The 14,776-nt window shown below is 38.3% G+C and overlaps 1 long non-coding RNA gene across 3 annotated transcripts in view; it reads left to right on the top strand.

The window, feature by feature from the left end:
- The window catches only part of LOC103478270 (uncharacterized), a 76,851-nt gene that overhangs the window by 21,715 nt on the left and 40,360 nt on the right, over positions 1–14,776 (top strand). For 2 of the 3 annotated variants that reach the window (XR_535771.3, XR_535768.3), the window contains exon 2: positions 12,741–12,919. This is a non-coding gene — a long non-coding RNA (uncharacterized LOC103478270). Of the gene's footprint in view, positions 1–12,740; positions 12,925–14,776 lie in introns of all 3 variants that reach the window. The other variant, XR_535769.3, reaches the window with a different exon arrangement.

The raw sequence follows: 14,776 nt of genomic DNA, 5'->3' as shown, positions 1-14,776 counted from the left end.
GATCCTCTCTTTAGGCCCCCCTCCCTGTTTCTTCGTTGTGGCGTCCTGTTAAAGCAATCTCCGCAGGTGGAGGGGAGGAAGGGCAATTTATTTTTTCTTTTTTATATGCGGATATGATTATGAAAGATGGGAACCGTCAGATTAAAGCTGAGCTGATGAAAGATAAAGCATCAATCGGCGATCTCTCAGGAGAGGCTGCGAGACATGACATGGTTGTCAAGATGGAGGAATATGGTGACTCATGCCGCGCTAATCTTCCCTTTCCTGGCCAGATTGATCTGACTTTCATATCCATTAGCTGGGCTTTCATAGCCGCTTTAATGAATGGGACAACTATAGACATACTTGGAGAAAAAGGTTGTCTCTTAGAGAGAAAGAAAAGAAAGGAAATGCAGAGCTGGTGGCAGTGATATATAGGTAATACCAAGATCTCGTGGGTGTTTGGTACCTCTGTAAATCCTAGGCAACATGGAGAAAAGTTTCAATGTTTAGCTTATTTTTCAACAACTTGTTTCACTCTGAAATGCAGGAACTTCAAACAGCTTCTTAAAATAAATAAAATTACACTGGATCAATGATTTAGTTCTTAAAAAATTGTCAAAAATATTAAAAGATGTTGATTTTTTTTTCCTTTTTCAAATATGTGTACAATGTTGTTACTTTGTTTCTTCATTGCTGTTCTATTATACATGACATTATTTTGGGATTTCAAAAAAATTCTGACCAGGACGGCACTAAAGAACGTTTTTTAATGTGTAGTCAGATAGTGATCACTACTAGTCTTAGGTTGAACAACCAAAACTAAAAGCCATTGTAAAATGTAAGGAGTTATTTTCAGGCTCAAGTTGGAAGTAGAGGCAGATACTCAATAGTGGCACACTGAAAGAAAAAAAACAAAAAACGGGCAAACATTTGAACAAAATAATAAAATCAGACAGTTACACATGGTTGAAGTTCAGTCTTTGTCTTCATAAAACATGGCGGGTATAAAGCTCTTCTGCCCAGTGTCACAGATGCTCCCAACATGGTTATGTTTTATTTTTTATTTAGAAGAACAGACTGTTACTGCAACAACTTCATTGCATCTGTAGTCGTCTGCTAAAGCAAACCCCAGCAAACGCCACGTTATATTTGGAGAAGGTCAGACTTATTTCTTGTAGAAAGTTCATGTGGGGATGTTTGATTTATATTTGGCTTTTAGCTCGGAGTTTTTCTATTTTATTTTATGAGGGTGCTTGTGTCTAATGTCTGCGCACCTTTCTGGTTTTTGAAAAACACACACACAGATATATATATATATATATATATATATATATATATATATATATATATATATATATATATATATATATATATATATATATATATATATATATATAGTGCTTCTGTGTTCAGTTCAGATACAACTACATATGGATTTAAGTAAGGCATCTATGGATTTTGAACAGTGAACAACTTCAATTAACCTTGATTTTTTTTATGTAGTTTTATTTTTGCAATATAATGTATTTTGCATGTTTGTTGTTTTATGTTTTCAAATGATGTAAAGTACTTTGAACTGTCTTATTGCTGAAAAGGTGCCATACAAATAAAGTGGCCTTGTGTTAGATGAAGTTGTGCTTTGAAGATGATGCTTTTGAAAAATGTATTTAAAAAATATCAGAAATCAGTCTCATACAAAAGTCTTGGTCATTGAACTGAAATCGTTAGTGTCTCCAAGACAGCGTATGCTAACTTTGATATTTTACAAAACATAAAAACAAAACAAGTAAAACACTTTAAAGTGGAGATTTTTTTTCTAGACATTAGAAACATTGTCAAATGCTAATATTGCTAGAAAACACAACAGTCAGTTTTCATGTGTTATTTCCACATTTGTCTCTCTCTGTGTCGACTGTTTTCTTGTAAGCATCAAATATGTGTTAAAGAAGTTTCGACTAAAAGGAAAAATTCAAAACACTTTAATAAAACTTGAGCTATCGATGCTTTGGAGGATAATCGACCTGACGCTGCTTTAGCCATGCTCAGGGTCATTTTTGAAATGTCAATATTTTTTATTGTGCAGTCTAGTTTTGTAAAAGGAAGTTGTATTTCCTGAGTTTCCAGTTAATAAAAAAAGAGACTAGAAAACAATGTAGAATCAGAGTTCAACTGGGAAAACAGAAGAGCAAAGAGCCTCGATGTAGAATCCAAAATGGCTTCACATACATTAAGTTTACGGAACAAACTATTTACATTCCTGATTTTACATTAAACCAGAGGGATACACTGAAAAACTTATTTTACTGAGCATGTTCCTTTTAGCTAGCTAGCTAGCTAAGTCATTGGGTTGCATTGCTGACAAGTTGACTGGTTTCCTGATCCACTTCCTTATATCCATTTAAGATCGGAGTTCCCACTTCCGGATAACTTGAACGCACTTCCAATGTTTACATCCCTGCCACCTGGTGGCACCACAGAGATACTACAAGGTTTGACATTTTTATTTCATAAACGCCAGAAAATATTAAGGGCATTATTGGGAGCGCTGTCACAGGCGCTCTATTCACCAGCGAGAGCTATGGAGGGCCGATCATCACTAAAGATTATGGGAAGCAGTCAAACATTAAATGGAGAATTAATCCGGAAGGCAGAAAGCAAAGATGAAACAAAGATTGATCATTACTGAAACGAACTTTTGGAGGACTCGTTTATAACAGCGACAGACTTGAAATACACTACATTAGGATAGTTCAGTCTTTTAAAGCAGCCGTTTACAAATCTTCTGAATCGCTATATATTTATTTACAATTTTGTGTTCATAATTTGGTAATTGTACATACATTTGCAAGCCAACTCTCTCTGTTGTCAACTATCTCCTGGCTTTTTGCTGTAAATAAAGTACTTACAATTAGCCTGCTGACTGTGTTCCTTAAATACAGTTCATTTAAAACATTCAAAAGCAATTTAGCCACTCAGGATCAATATATTTGTTAGTTTAAAATACAATAACACCTTGTTTTATATGGGTCTCTGTAGGATTTTATTTTATTTTTACCTAATTTGAATTGGCTCGGGGTGAACACCCACCACATTTCCTAAATTGGATGACAAAATCAAAACATCTGAGCTCTGCATGAGGAGAGGCTGACAAAAGAAGCCAGACAGGAAGGAAAGAATGACAGAATTTAATAAAGTTCAACAAGGCAGAAAGGATTGCCCATTCAGTGAATAGAAATTCTACTTTCTTTTTCTTTTACAACTTCTGCCTACTTAAACACTTTTACACCCCCCCGTCCTTTCATCCGAGCCCTCTTTCACTGGGAGAGGAGTAACGGGGACACAGAGGGAGATGCTCGTTCCGTTTTTTATTTGAATGTTGACCGAGGACGGCCACCATCTGTGCAAACTGTCAGACTCTATGGCTCTTTTTTGCAGCCATAAATATCCAGACGGAGCTTCCCTTTAAAGATAATTCACACATTGCAATTTATGGTCCCTGCTCTCTCTCCTTCTCTTTCTTTCTGGGTTTTTTTTTGCCACTGTTTGGGCTTTTATCACTATTCTCTTAAGTTGGCATGAGCAGAAGCACTTTATCATTTGCAGCAAACACAGATTTCTGCCTTTCATCATCATTTCACACCCTTCTCTCTGGCGGTTAGGGTGGCATCTGGGGCTTTTGTTTTTCCTGTGCCTCATCGGAAAGGGGGAAAAAAAAAAGTCTTCAGTCTTCCCTGGAATGCAGCATACACTTATCTTTTCATGTTTTTTTTTTTCTCCCAGCTTTTCCTTTCTGGTCACTTTCACTAAGCTCAAACACAAAAGGGGAGTGGTGAAAATGGGCTAAATGACATTGTTTTCAGTGATATTGACGCTCGGCTCAAAGACAAAAACTGCTGGCTGACTGTTGTCATGTCAATAAGCCATCAGTCGCGCCGCTAACAATAAGTTAATGATTCCCCAGCAGTAATACATTTATGAATAGAGAAGTGTCTCCTTCAGCGCAGTGGGGGTGCCCATTAAAACGGAGCATGAACAAAATAATTGTGATTTGCAGATAAAATCCACTTTAGAATGGGATTCCGACTGAGGAATTGTTGAAAGAGCTGTAATTTTCCACTAAAATGTGACACACACTCACAGGAGCCCCGCTAATCTACTTGAGTGTGTATGCGTGTGTGTGCGTGTGTTTGGATGTGTGTGACTCATTTGAAGTCTACGGCTGGCATTATGCTCGAATGAAATGATAAAAGAGATGCAGTCAGGTGCTGGTTCTTCAAAGTTTCAACCCGTTTTCTTTTTTTAATAAGCTGGTCATAACTCAACTTACAAACAGAACCGGAAAGTAGATTTAAATGGAGTTTGTTTTGGTGCTGATGAAAATGGGAAATGCTGGGCATGGCAGTGGAGAAAAGGAGACATTCAGAAAGTGTAAACTTTTTCCTGTTGAAAAATACTTTGTTCCCCCCAACAGTAAAAAGTTTAAGCAGGTATTCACTTAGGTCTTGTTGCAGTTCATTTTCCCCTTCATTTTTTCTAAATGTTTTCAAAGTCGTAGAGTTTTCCATTTGTTTTGGGAACACCGTTCTACCCAAGATGCATACTTCATCTTACCCCACCTGATCATGTTCATGTCTGCTTCTGAAATTTGTTGAAATTTATATTTGTAGAAGCCATTCTGATTATTAATTTTTTTTTTATTACATGGCTGTTTACTGCCATGTCTGCAAGTTTTTGCTAAAAGTAACCCTACACCACTGAAACCAATTTGTGTTGTCGCCCTACTGTATAGTTTTCATCATCCGCATCACCACTCATGGAAAGACCTTTTGGTGGAACGTATAAGCTAGTATAGCTACCACATCTTCAACTAAGAACTATTTCAAAGGATAAAAGCTAAGCAGCCTAGCCACTCTCTATAAACCAGAAGTTGGAATATTTCTCAGCAGAACAAAATGATTTCCCCATAACCATCTCTGAAACGAAGTATGACGAAGCAAAACCGGTGACCACTCTGCTCCCTAAAGCTTCTAACCAGAATCAAGGTACACGTTAGCTGGATATAAAAAGTTTACCTGAAGGATTTGCTACGTGACTGAAATGAGTTTTGTTTTGCCCATCATCACCGCCTACCCTCATGTAGCCAGTGTTACATGGATAGATTCCTCAATCAAAAATTGCAAGGCCAGGAATTTCGCAAATGAGGAAGCAATCAAGAAGACGCTAAGCAGATGGGAAGCTAACAAAGAGTATTATTTTCTGATGTCAGCTTTCATGACAATACCTGGATGTTGTGTTCTACTTGCTCGGGTAACTAGAATGTGTGGCTCACTCACCATAGTGGGGCAGCCATCACTAGTGTGTCATTCAACATCGGACGTTAAAACCCTTTGAGTCCTAAGTTTCAAATCTCCTCCTGGATATTTTTGCTTATTTTAATTGTACAAAGTTCTTTAATAAATATCTTGTCAGTAAATATATTTGCCCATTTATCCGTAACAACCGGAACTTTCAATATCTAGCAAGTTATTGTTGGATAACCTGCTAGATATCTAGCAATCTGACATCTATTTAAAGTGCGCCCCTCCGGTAGCCCGATATTGGCTGGAAAGCGCAACGTCTCCCATTTCAGAAACCGTTGACATTTTTCAGATAACGTAAAGTGTCGCGGAATTACGATGCAGCAAATGTGGCTGTCGTCACCGACATGTTCAGCCCAGAAGGTAATATCAGGTACATCATTCTCACTCACTTCTAAAGGTCTTTCTAATCTGAATGTGGGATTTCCCTGTTATGCCACTCAGTGATGTTCCTCGTCTTGGTTTGCTTTGCTCTTATAAATAGTTGATATGTGTTGGGTTGTCATTTGGCCTCTTTACTTGGTGTACATCTTCAGTCTTTGGTACATTTTATACCCCAAACTGCATTGCATTTGCACTAAGTGCGTGATTTGTTCTTCTCTATTCAAGATCTTTCTGTTCTATACTCCAGTGTAGAGTTTAGCAAAACAACTTAAGATAGCTCCGATCTCCAATGAGTTCAAAAGACGAACAGAACTTGATCAGGAAGCTGACTGTTCATCAGTTCACCATTAAACGTGATTGATTGATGCCTCTTATCTCCAACTTTTACTGCCCAGAAGTCTTTAACCGAGGCATGGAAGCAGAGGAGTAGCTGCTGCATTTTGCTTTCCTTGAGTAATAAAACGTCTAGACACCAACTAACACAAATTTCCCTGAAGAATTAGTGTCATCAGTGTGAGAGCCATGCCCTGTGCTCTGGGGTGTAGTTTGAAATACTGTCTTTCAAATCAATGCTCACCTCTCTTCTCTCCATTTAATTGAACTTTGTGGCCTCCCGTTAAGACCTTTTGTCCAAGACAACAATCAAGTCCTTAGCAGTAATGAAGGTAAATCAAACTTTTTCTTCAAACTGCTGTGGCCCGGTCAGATGTGAAGACATACAGAAAACATTCAGAGGTTTTTCTATGCAGTTTTGCCCCCTGACTAGTTAACTCTTTGTAAAGTTGCATTCTTGAACAAAAAAATAAAAAAGGGCGACCGCTAAGGTGAACACCTGAAAGAAAACGTTGATTCCTTATAAGCAGAAAAGACAGTAAACAGCGTCAGCCAGCAGCAGCAGAGGCATTGTGAGGTGATTTAGATAATGGCCGTTTTTATTTATCTTACTTTCAACAATTGGCACTTTGGAGAAAAGTCAACCCAAAATGTCTCCATCTATCATGCTAACTGTGTTTCCACTGCAGCGTTATTGACACCATAAATTAAAGGAGTCTCGCATAGGCTACTTGACGGGTTCAAGGCGTCAACAGCAAACTTCTGTCACAGTGGGTGAGTTCTCCCACCAACCCCCGGTCTTTCTCTCCTATTTTTATTATTATTATTTTTTTTACATCCACATATCTCAGCTATTTGTGCATTTTCATTCTAAGAAGTAGCTACAGGGTTTGATTTTTATGCACACTTAAAAGAAGGAAAACGGATCCCATATTTTATGGTGTGTTTTATTCGTATACACCAGGGGTGTAATGAGAATTTATTTTCTGAGACCTCGGAATATCAGTAAATCACATTTATTTGTCAAACTGAAGCCTTCTCCTTCTTCTTGAAGGGCTGTGAAGCTGAATGTAAAGGTGACTGCTTATCCCTCATGTTTATGTTTAAGGAAGTTTTGAGTTGTCATCTTACTGTATGAAGGCTTTCATCAACAAAAGCCCCTTTCAGTTCATCCTTTTGTCCACGTTTGTAGGTCTACCCATCAGTCAGAATTGGGGGTTGAAGTTGACCCACCAATATTCGGTCATACCTCTGACACATGTCTGGGAGTATCCAGAAATCCCGTAATGAGAATGAGATCTGAAAAACAGCTGCTGCCTGTGGTCTTCTAGTGTTTGTCTAATTTAACGTATATTTTGATTGGCAGAATCTGGAGCGTAACAACAACAGCTTTGCATCTTGGCAGCCTGCACGAGGACTATGACGGAGATCTTGGCCTAATACAGCAACTTCAGCCGTATTGGGCCATACATACCCATACTGGGTAGGAAGTGCTATGTGCAGGTGCATGTTAAAGGTCATAAACCTTTGGTTGTAAAACCTCACTGGAATCAAGAGAAGCATCAAATCTTCATCTTCATATAGACTGGTCAAATGTAGATTTTATGCTAACCCTAGACCATTTCGGCATTCTAATTTTGTATTTAAACATTTACATAAAAATAACGACTGTATCGTGAAAGACGAAAATAAGCTGATAAAACATTCATAAGCATTCATTTGTGTTGAGAAGCCTCTTTGTCTCCCAGTTCTGCAGCTACAGATCAAATCTTTTCCTGTGATTTTGTTCTTTATGAGTAGCGACGATAATCAGGAGTCATTTCTGTCCAACTTAGTAAAAAGTTCTGTCTGTATGGGTGAAATGATTGGACTTTAAGAAGACATACAACCTGTTGCAAATCTTTTTGACATATGCTTAAAAAAAGTAACGAACCACAGCAAGATGAGAGCTGACCTGAAAAGTGGAAATCTTGTTAAAAGTGTTATTACGCTAAGTCATTAGCATCATCTTAAGCAGAACATTGTTAGGCTAGATTTAAAACACTCTGTGCTTTAGGAACAACTTTTTGATGAAACAAACAAAACCAAAAAAAAAAAACACAACAGAAAAACGCCACTTTTATGTCCCGGGCCTGGAATCCTCCCTGGTTGCCATGGCTATGAGAGGGTTCGAGAGCATATTAATCATGAGGATTTAGATTTCCCCCGCTCATTTAAAAAAGACACAGAACCTCTCCTTTATGAAGCTGATAAATCAGCCTCTGTGCGCCGATCATGGGGGAAAAAAAAAAAAAAAAAGTCTTCAGGAGCTTCCAGTACTCCAGCGTTAGCGTTGAAGGAATGACTTCACGTCTTCATGCATTATGGTAAAAATGTGGGATACAATAAATACAATCATTCTTTTATCAAATGTCTTCCTCTTATTGATGAACATAGATGTGTGGAACAGGTCTGCCAGGCAGCAGGTTTTCTGGCTCATATAATTTCAGAGTTTAAAACAAAAAAAAAGCATCACTGTCCAAAGATGCTTTCTTTACTCCATCTTATTGCATAACCTCCACCTCGGTGAGCATGTGCGACGCAGACTTGTCCGTTTCGTACCCACAGATTTTACCCATGACAGACAGGGCAGCAGACAGGGCATGAGATTATGCATAAATAAGTTTCACTCTTCTTCTTCCCCCCTCCCTGCCGGTTTTAAACTGCAATTTTTTCCCTCTTTGTCTTTGGTCAGAGACTGCAGATTGATGACATGGTGACAGAGTGACATTGCATTCTGAGAAGCCAAGGACCGCGACTATAAATCCATGGCGATTCAGCTTTACAATGGCCTACTGTCTAGCCATCAGAGGGGCTGGGAGGCTGTTACTGCAGCTCCCCCGCTGAGCTGCTAGGGTACAACCATTATACGTCGTTCAAGGGGGAAGAACGGTGAAGCGAAGGCGTCAGGGCCCAAACAACCCAGGACGCTAATGAATTATGAAAAACTAATAGAATTAAAAGGAGGAAGGGGAAAGAGTGATTTCTTTGATGGAGGTGGTGGGGGGGGAGGAGATTTCCCACACTCTTTACAGGCTGCCGTTCTTTTCACGTAGATCTGTCAAATCTGAGGTATTAGAAAGCAAATAAAGCAGCCGGACAAACAAACTCTGCGAGTTCCTGACTGACCTCAGAGAAGCAGCTGCCTTGTGGGGACGGGCTCAGCTTCTATTATGGGATCAGTCTGCATACGATTCAGTCTCGGCTCATTACTTTACCGTGTTTTTTTTTTTTTTTTTTTAAATCAAAACTAAAACATTTCAGACTAAACGAGACAAATTTTCAGAAATGATTCCTAAAGCGATCCTTTGCTCGTCAGCATTGATATGAGGAAGTTTCTGGAGCCTTCAGAGCCTTCAGCTCTCGTTCTGTTTGCTCGCTAAGCCTGGGCTACTGTGAGATTCTCACGGCATCATAACCTGGAGGAAAAGTATATACAAAGAAAAATTATGAGTGAAAAATGTGAAACGTGACTGAAATGAATTGGAAGTAAATAAATAAATACATGAGATATTTCAAAGAGATAAGCAACAATTATTCCTACCTAGGCAAAAACAAATACTTGAAAATGCCAAGTGTTACAGTTTCAATAGTCCTTTTTTGGAAATAAAATAATCACCTACTTAATGTGAAAGTGCTCCATAAGTAAATCTCCTTGTGTAGAACATTTTACATATTTTTTTTTACTGTTTTTTTTTTTTCTTCTTTTTCTTCTAAACAAACAGAACCACGATGAGTGGCAGCCTTTTAGTTTCTGTGCCAAGGCCGTATTTGTCACAATTGGAAATATTTCCCCCCCAAAATCAACTTGCAAGCACATTGAAGGTGTAGTGGCCTCCTGTCAGCCAGAGCAGCAGCAGTGAGGAGCACAGAGGTCTGGGAGAAGCCAGACTGTCACTAACATCTGACTGAAATGAGTTTACATAGAAAGAACGGCGGGAATAGAACATTTTTGTGGTTTAGTAGCAGTGCTTAAGACGTCGGTTTGAACAGGAAATATTTTTCATCAATAAACAAATGTAATAAAATACTTTAATACAGTAATGCAAGTCTAAAAAAGATACTTCATTGTGATCACATCATCTCACAAATGAGAAGTAAATACATTTTTTGGTATTCCTAATAAATCCTAGAAATGAATTAAGTGAAACATTTTTGTATTTCATCCTTTGCCCTTAATGTCTATGCAGTTTTATTTTTTTCTTTATTTTACTGATTTTCAGTTTTCTTAGTGTGAAATGACAGAAGTCTTCTGCACTTTGACCCTCTTCAAAATGGGAAAGACAATAAAATGTGCCATTTGCATAAGGTAGATAACATGAAGCATAATAATAGTAAAAAAAAAAATAAAAAAAAAAAAATATATATATATATATATATATATATATATATATATATATATATATATATATATATATATATATATTGATCTTTAACTGCATTGTAAACCAGTCCACTGGGTCAATTAGAAAAAAGTCTGCAAGAAATACATTTCTGATTTTCTGAAAGTGAAAGTTGGTGAAAGTTTAGCTAGAGAGCAGTGGTACGAGCAAAATACAGGCAACAAACTGGGATGCAACAATTAAATGGATTAAACTATTTCAGAAGAATTGCTCCAGGTAGTATTTTCATGAGGAAAACATACTAATTACCACAATTTAACCAGTCTTCAATTCTTCAATTATTTTAGGAAATGCTGACAAAATGTTGCAAATGTGTTTTATTGTTGATTTTATTTGTAAGGAATGTGTGGAATCCCTTGACATTTTGGTTCCTGGAAAAGGTTTTAGCGTTTAATATTTTTGGGGGTATCTGCAAAATTCATTTAGATTCATTTTATTGATGCTAGGTTTTAGCTGCATATCAAAATCCCTGTTTTAGATGCTAAACCATTTTAAAAACTACAATTCCTCAGGCTGACAACATAATAAAATGTTTTATTTTTAAATACCAACAAAAATAAGAAAAGGCTGAATATAAAAAAAAAATGGGGCTTATTTCTGCAATGCAGAGTTTTGCCAGGAGTTTTTCGTTTTCTGACAGCCTAACTAGACTTAAAGTGCATCCTTTCCAGCAATAAAAGACAATTTAACTGAAAAAACAAAACAAACAAACAAAAACAAAAAACAACTCCACATATTTAAAGGTATGAATATTTTTTTTGAAAACTATAATTTTTTCTCAAATTTATTGCATCTGTCGGATATTTAAATCCATCCCAAAAGTTGTGATATTTAGTTAATGAATTTATCAATATTCTTGAAATATATCATTTTTTTTCTCTAAAACTTGTAGCCTGTAGACAGTTTTCTGTAGAAGATTGTCTTCTTCCTCATAAATTACAAATCAACATTCATAATTTCACCGTTTCAGGAAGATTAAAAACTGAATAAAGTGAGGTCTTTACAGGGTGTTGAATTATCCAAGTGACACATTAGCTCATGATTAACATGCCCAGACGTGCTTAATTTTATAACAATCATGTTTTTCAGCCCAGACTGTTTCTGAATTGCACGCCAAACGTATCCCAAAGTGGCACCGGTCCCATTCGAGTTTTCCGAACAACTGGAACGTCCTCCGTTTCAGGAAAACGTCAGGCATACGTTCTCCAAGTGCAAAAAAAAAAGAAAAAAAAAAAGAAGAAACCCCACAAACACGTCCCCGCTGCACGGTGGCCGCAGAAGTCGAAGGATAGGCCTCTGCGCGAGCTTGCCGGTGTGGTCTGTGTGAAGCCATTCCTAAGCTAACTTGACTAAAATACTGTAAAAAAGCTGTAAATTCCAGTCGGGCTAAAGCTAACCGACATGTTTCCCCTCATGAATAAAATGCGCACAATCATCATCGAGTGGAAAATATTTGACTCTTATTTGATCACCACAGAGAGGCTCTTGGTAAATTTGGCCCAGTAATGGGAGCCATGCCTCCTTCCCTCACTGTAGTGACGAGGGGCTGAAAAAGCAGCTCCACTGTACCGACCCCCGCCTCCCTACGCCTCCCCCCTCCACCCCCACTTTGTGTTCTCAGGCCTGCAGCACTTGTCATCTCCCCAGTGGCAGCTTAGATCCTCCAATTTTAGGTTAATTAATCAAAAATGATTTCTTTTCTCATTAGCCATGCAGTTGGTTTGCAATCTGCGAAATCGATGTTTTACAGATGTTTCCCTGGGTTTTGTTTTTCAAGCCGGTGCTGATTTTTATTGGATATAGATTTAAGAGGGTGCTGAGGGATTGAAAGTTAACTCAGCCACACAAAATCACACACATATGCAGCCACAGCCACAACAAGTGCCCATTATTAATAGTCGCATGCTCACAGCAACACGAGCTTCAATAAAGTAGATAAAAATTTTTTACAAAAAACACGGAAAGAAGTCTCACATTTTGGCTCTGCCGCTCAATAACTCATCAATAACTTTTCTTCCAAACATTAATGTTTCACCTTACGGATCACGGCGCTGTCTCGCTCTGGCTCGGGGTTCTCCTGAAACCCGTTTGGTCGTTGCCAAACCCATGGAGGTTGGAGCCCCACACACACATACACACCCCTACACTCTCTCTGGGTAGCGCTCTTTAATCACGTAACGGCTTCTTGTTCTAGTTCCTGCTGGTTGTAAACAAATGTAATGTTGCATTTCCTGTCGTCTAGACATAACAACAAACCTGGCACGGGGCAAACAGTGGAGCGACTTGTGGTTGTTAAGGAGTGGCTGGCACGAGTCGCCGAGCCGGGGCATGTGAGGTGTAAACGAAGAAGCAACGGAGACGGGAACAGCAGAGGTGTCGGGGCGTCGCACGGCGAGCCTCTCTGATGTTCTGGATCACTGGGTGAGGTCAGATTTCTACCGCCGAGGTATTTTTATGTTTTATTTTGAAATCCGGACTGAGTTTATCTTTATCTCCAGTTTGTAGAACCGATTTGCACTGATTCACAGCCACAGTGTTACGAATGGGAGGAGTAGTAATATTTATACCGCTTGAACTTTTGTTCTGTGTTTTTTTTTAATGCAAAAACGTGAGCCATGAATTTAGTGTCACTTTTTTAAAAAAAAAACATCTAAATAACTAAAGTTTCAAGTTGAATCACGTAACAAGTGCTTTACATCATAAAAACATAATGCAGTAGCCAAGTATGGAATAAAGAGAACATTGAATTTTGTCAAATACCATCATCAAAATCATCAAGTTAATGCACATCAGACATATTGATTAATGATCCAGTTATTATGCATCAAAATCAATTCTAAACAGGTGGGCTCATAGCCTTGATTTAAAGGAGCTCAATGTTTCGGCTGTTTTGCAGTTTTCTGGAAGTTCGTTCCAGACCTGAGTTGCAAAGAAGCTGCTTCTCCATGTTTGGTTTTAAAACCAGGAGATGTGATTGGTCTAGAAAGTTGATGCAACAACAGCAGATCTTTTGGTGCTAAGCTGTTCAGCGACTTATAAACAAGCACAAGTATTTTAAAGACTATTCTCTGAGCAACAGGGAGGCAGTGTAAGGAGTACAATTAATGCACAGTAATCAATTACCTTCAGAAAAGTTTTAATAGTAGATTTTTTCTTAATACAAGTAAGAATCTGCTTGTTAGAGAACACTACAGATGTAGATGAACGAAAGGTCAGAGAGAAGGTTGTGGAGAAATTTAAAGCAGTTAAGTTACGAAACAATGCTACAAGCTCTTTTCAAATCCATCATCTTAAAATTAGAGAGAAAAAAATCTAGGCAATGTTAAGCAAGTAAATAGGTAGACAGAGCAAAGAGACCAATAAGAGAAGGAGCCAAGAGCCTCAAGACGACTATCAGCGACACACTCCATAACCTGGCCTCAATGAAAACAGGCAACACTAAAAGAAAGCTGTAAAAAATTCCATTTGGAGACAAACATGTGGAGGAGGGTGCAATGGTACATCAAAAATGCTTAAAAAATAAATAACACCCCGAACAATCCATAAGCATTGTCAAACATGGTGGTGGCATCATCATGCTGGGGGAATGATTTTTATTTTATTTTTTTCTGCAGGGCCAACGGGGTAAGTTCCATGAGAACAGGCCTAAAACCTACAAAGAGTTACAACAAAGTGATTAGATCAAAGCTAATTCGAATGTTAGGATGGCCCAGTCAAAGTCCAGGGCTAAACTCAGCTGAGAGCCAATAAAGTTATCTGACATGTTACATTCGCAAAAGGTTTCCATCCAATCCGACGGAGTTCGAAGTGTTTTGTAAAGAAAAAAAATAGACAAAAATGTAGGCCTGTTGACGTGCAAAGCTGGTTGTGACATAACTCCAGATATATTTAGCTTTAATGCTGATGAAAGAGAGTTTTATCTTTAAAAAAATGCTCTACTTTGTTGCTCTTTAAAAAAAAAAAAACCCTGTGAAACATGTAGAAGTTTGTGGTTGGAATATGAGAACAATGTGTAAAGGTTTACGGGGTATGAAGACTATAGATTTTTAATCGCTCCTTCAATTAAGTGTTTCCAAGTGTTAAAAATGTTTCTTCTCTCAAAATTTCTGGACCCACCAACATGCCCACTGTGCCATCTGGGACGCAGTTGTTCTGTCTTTTCGCAGCATATGGCAGCTCGTGTGTGTTTGCGTGTGTGTGTGTGTGTGAGAGCGTTCCTCGCGCTGCATTTCTACTTGTGTGCGCTGCTCCCCGCCCACCGTTCCACTCAACTACACA

The sequence above is a fragment of the Poecilia reticulata genome, chromosome 16 (genome assembly GCF_904066995.2).
Source record: "Poecilia reticulata chromosome 16, P_reticulata-male-v2, whole genome shotgun sequence".
In the NCBI taxonomy this organism is placed as follows: domain Eukaryota; kingdom Metazoa; phylum Chordata; class Actinopteri; order Cyprinodontiformes; family Poeciliidae; genus Poecilia; species Poecilia reticulata.
This window is presented reverse-complemented; position numbering and strand designations above follow the sequence as displayed.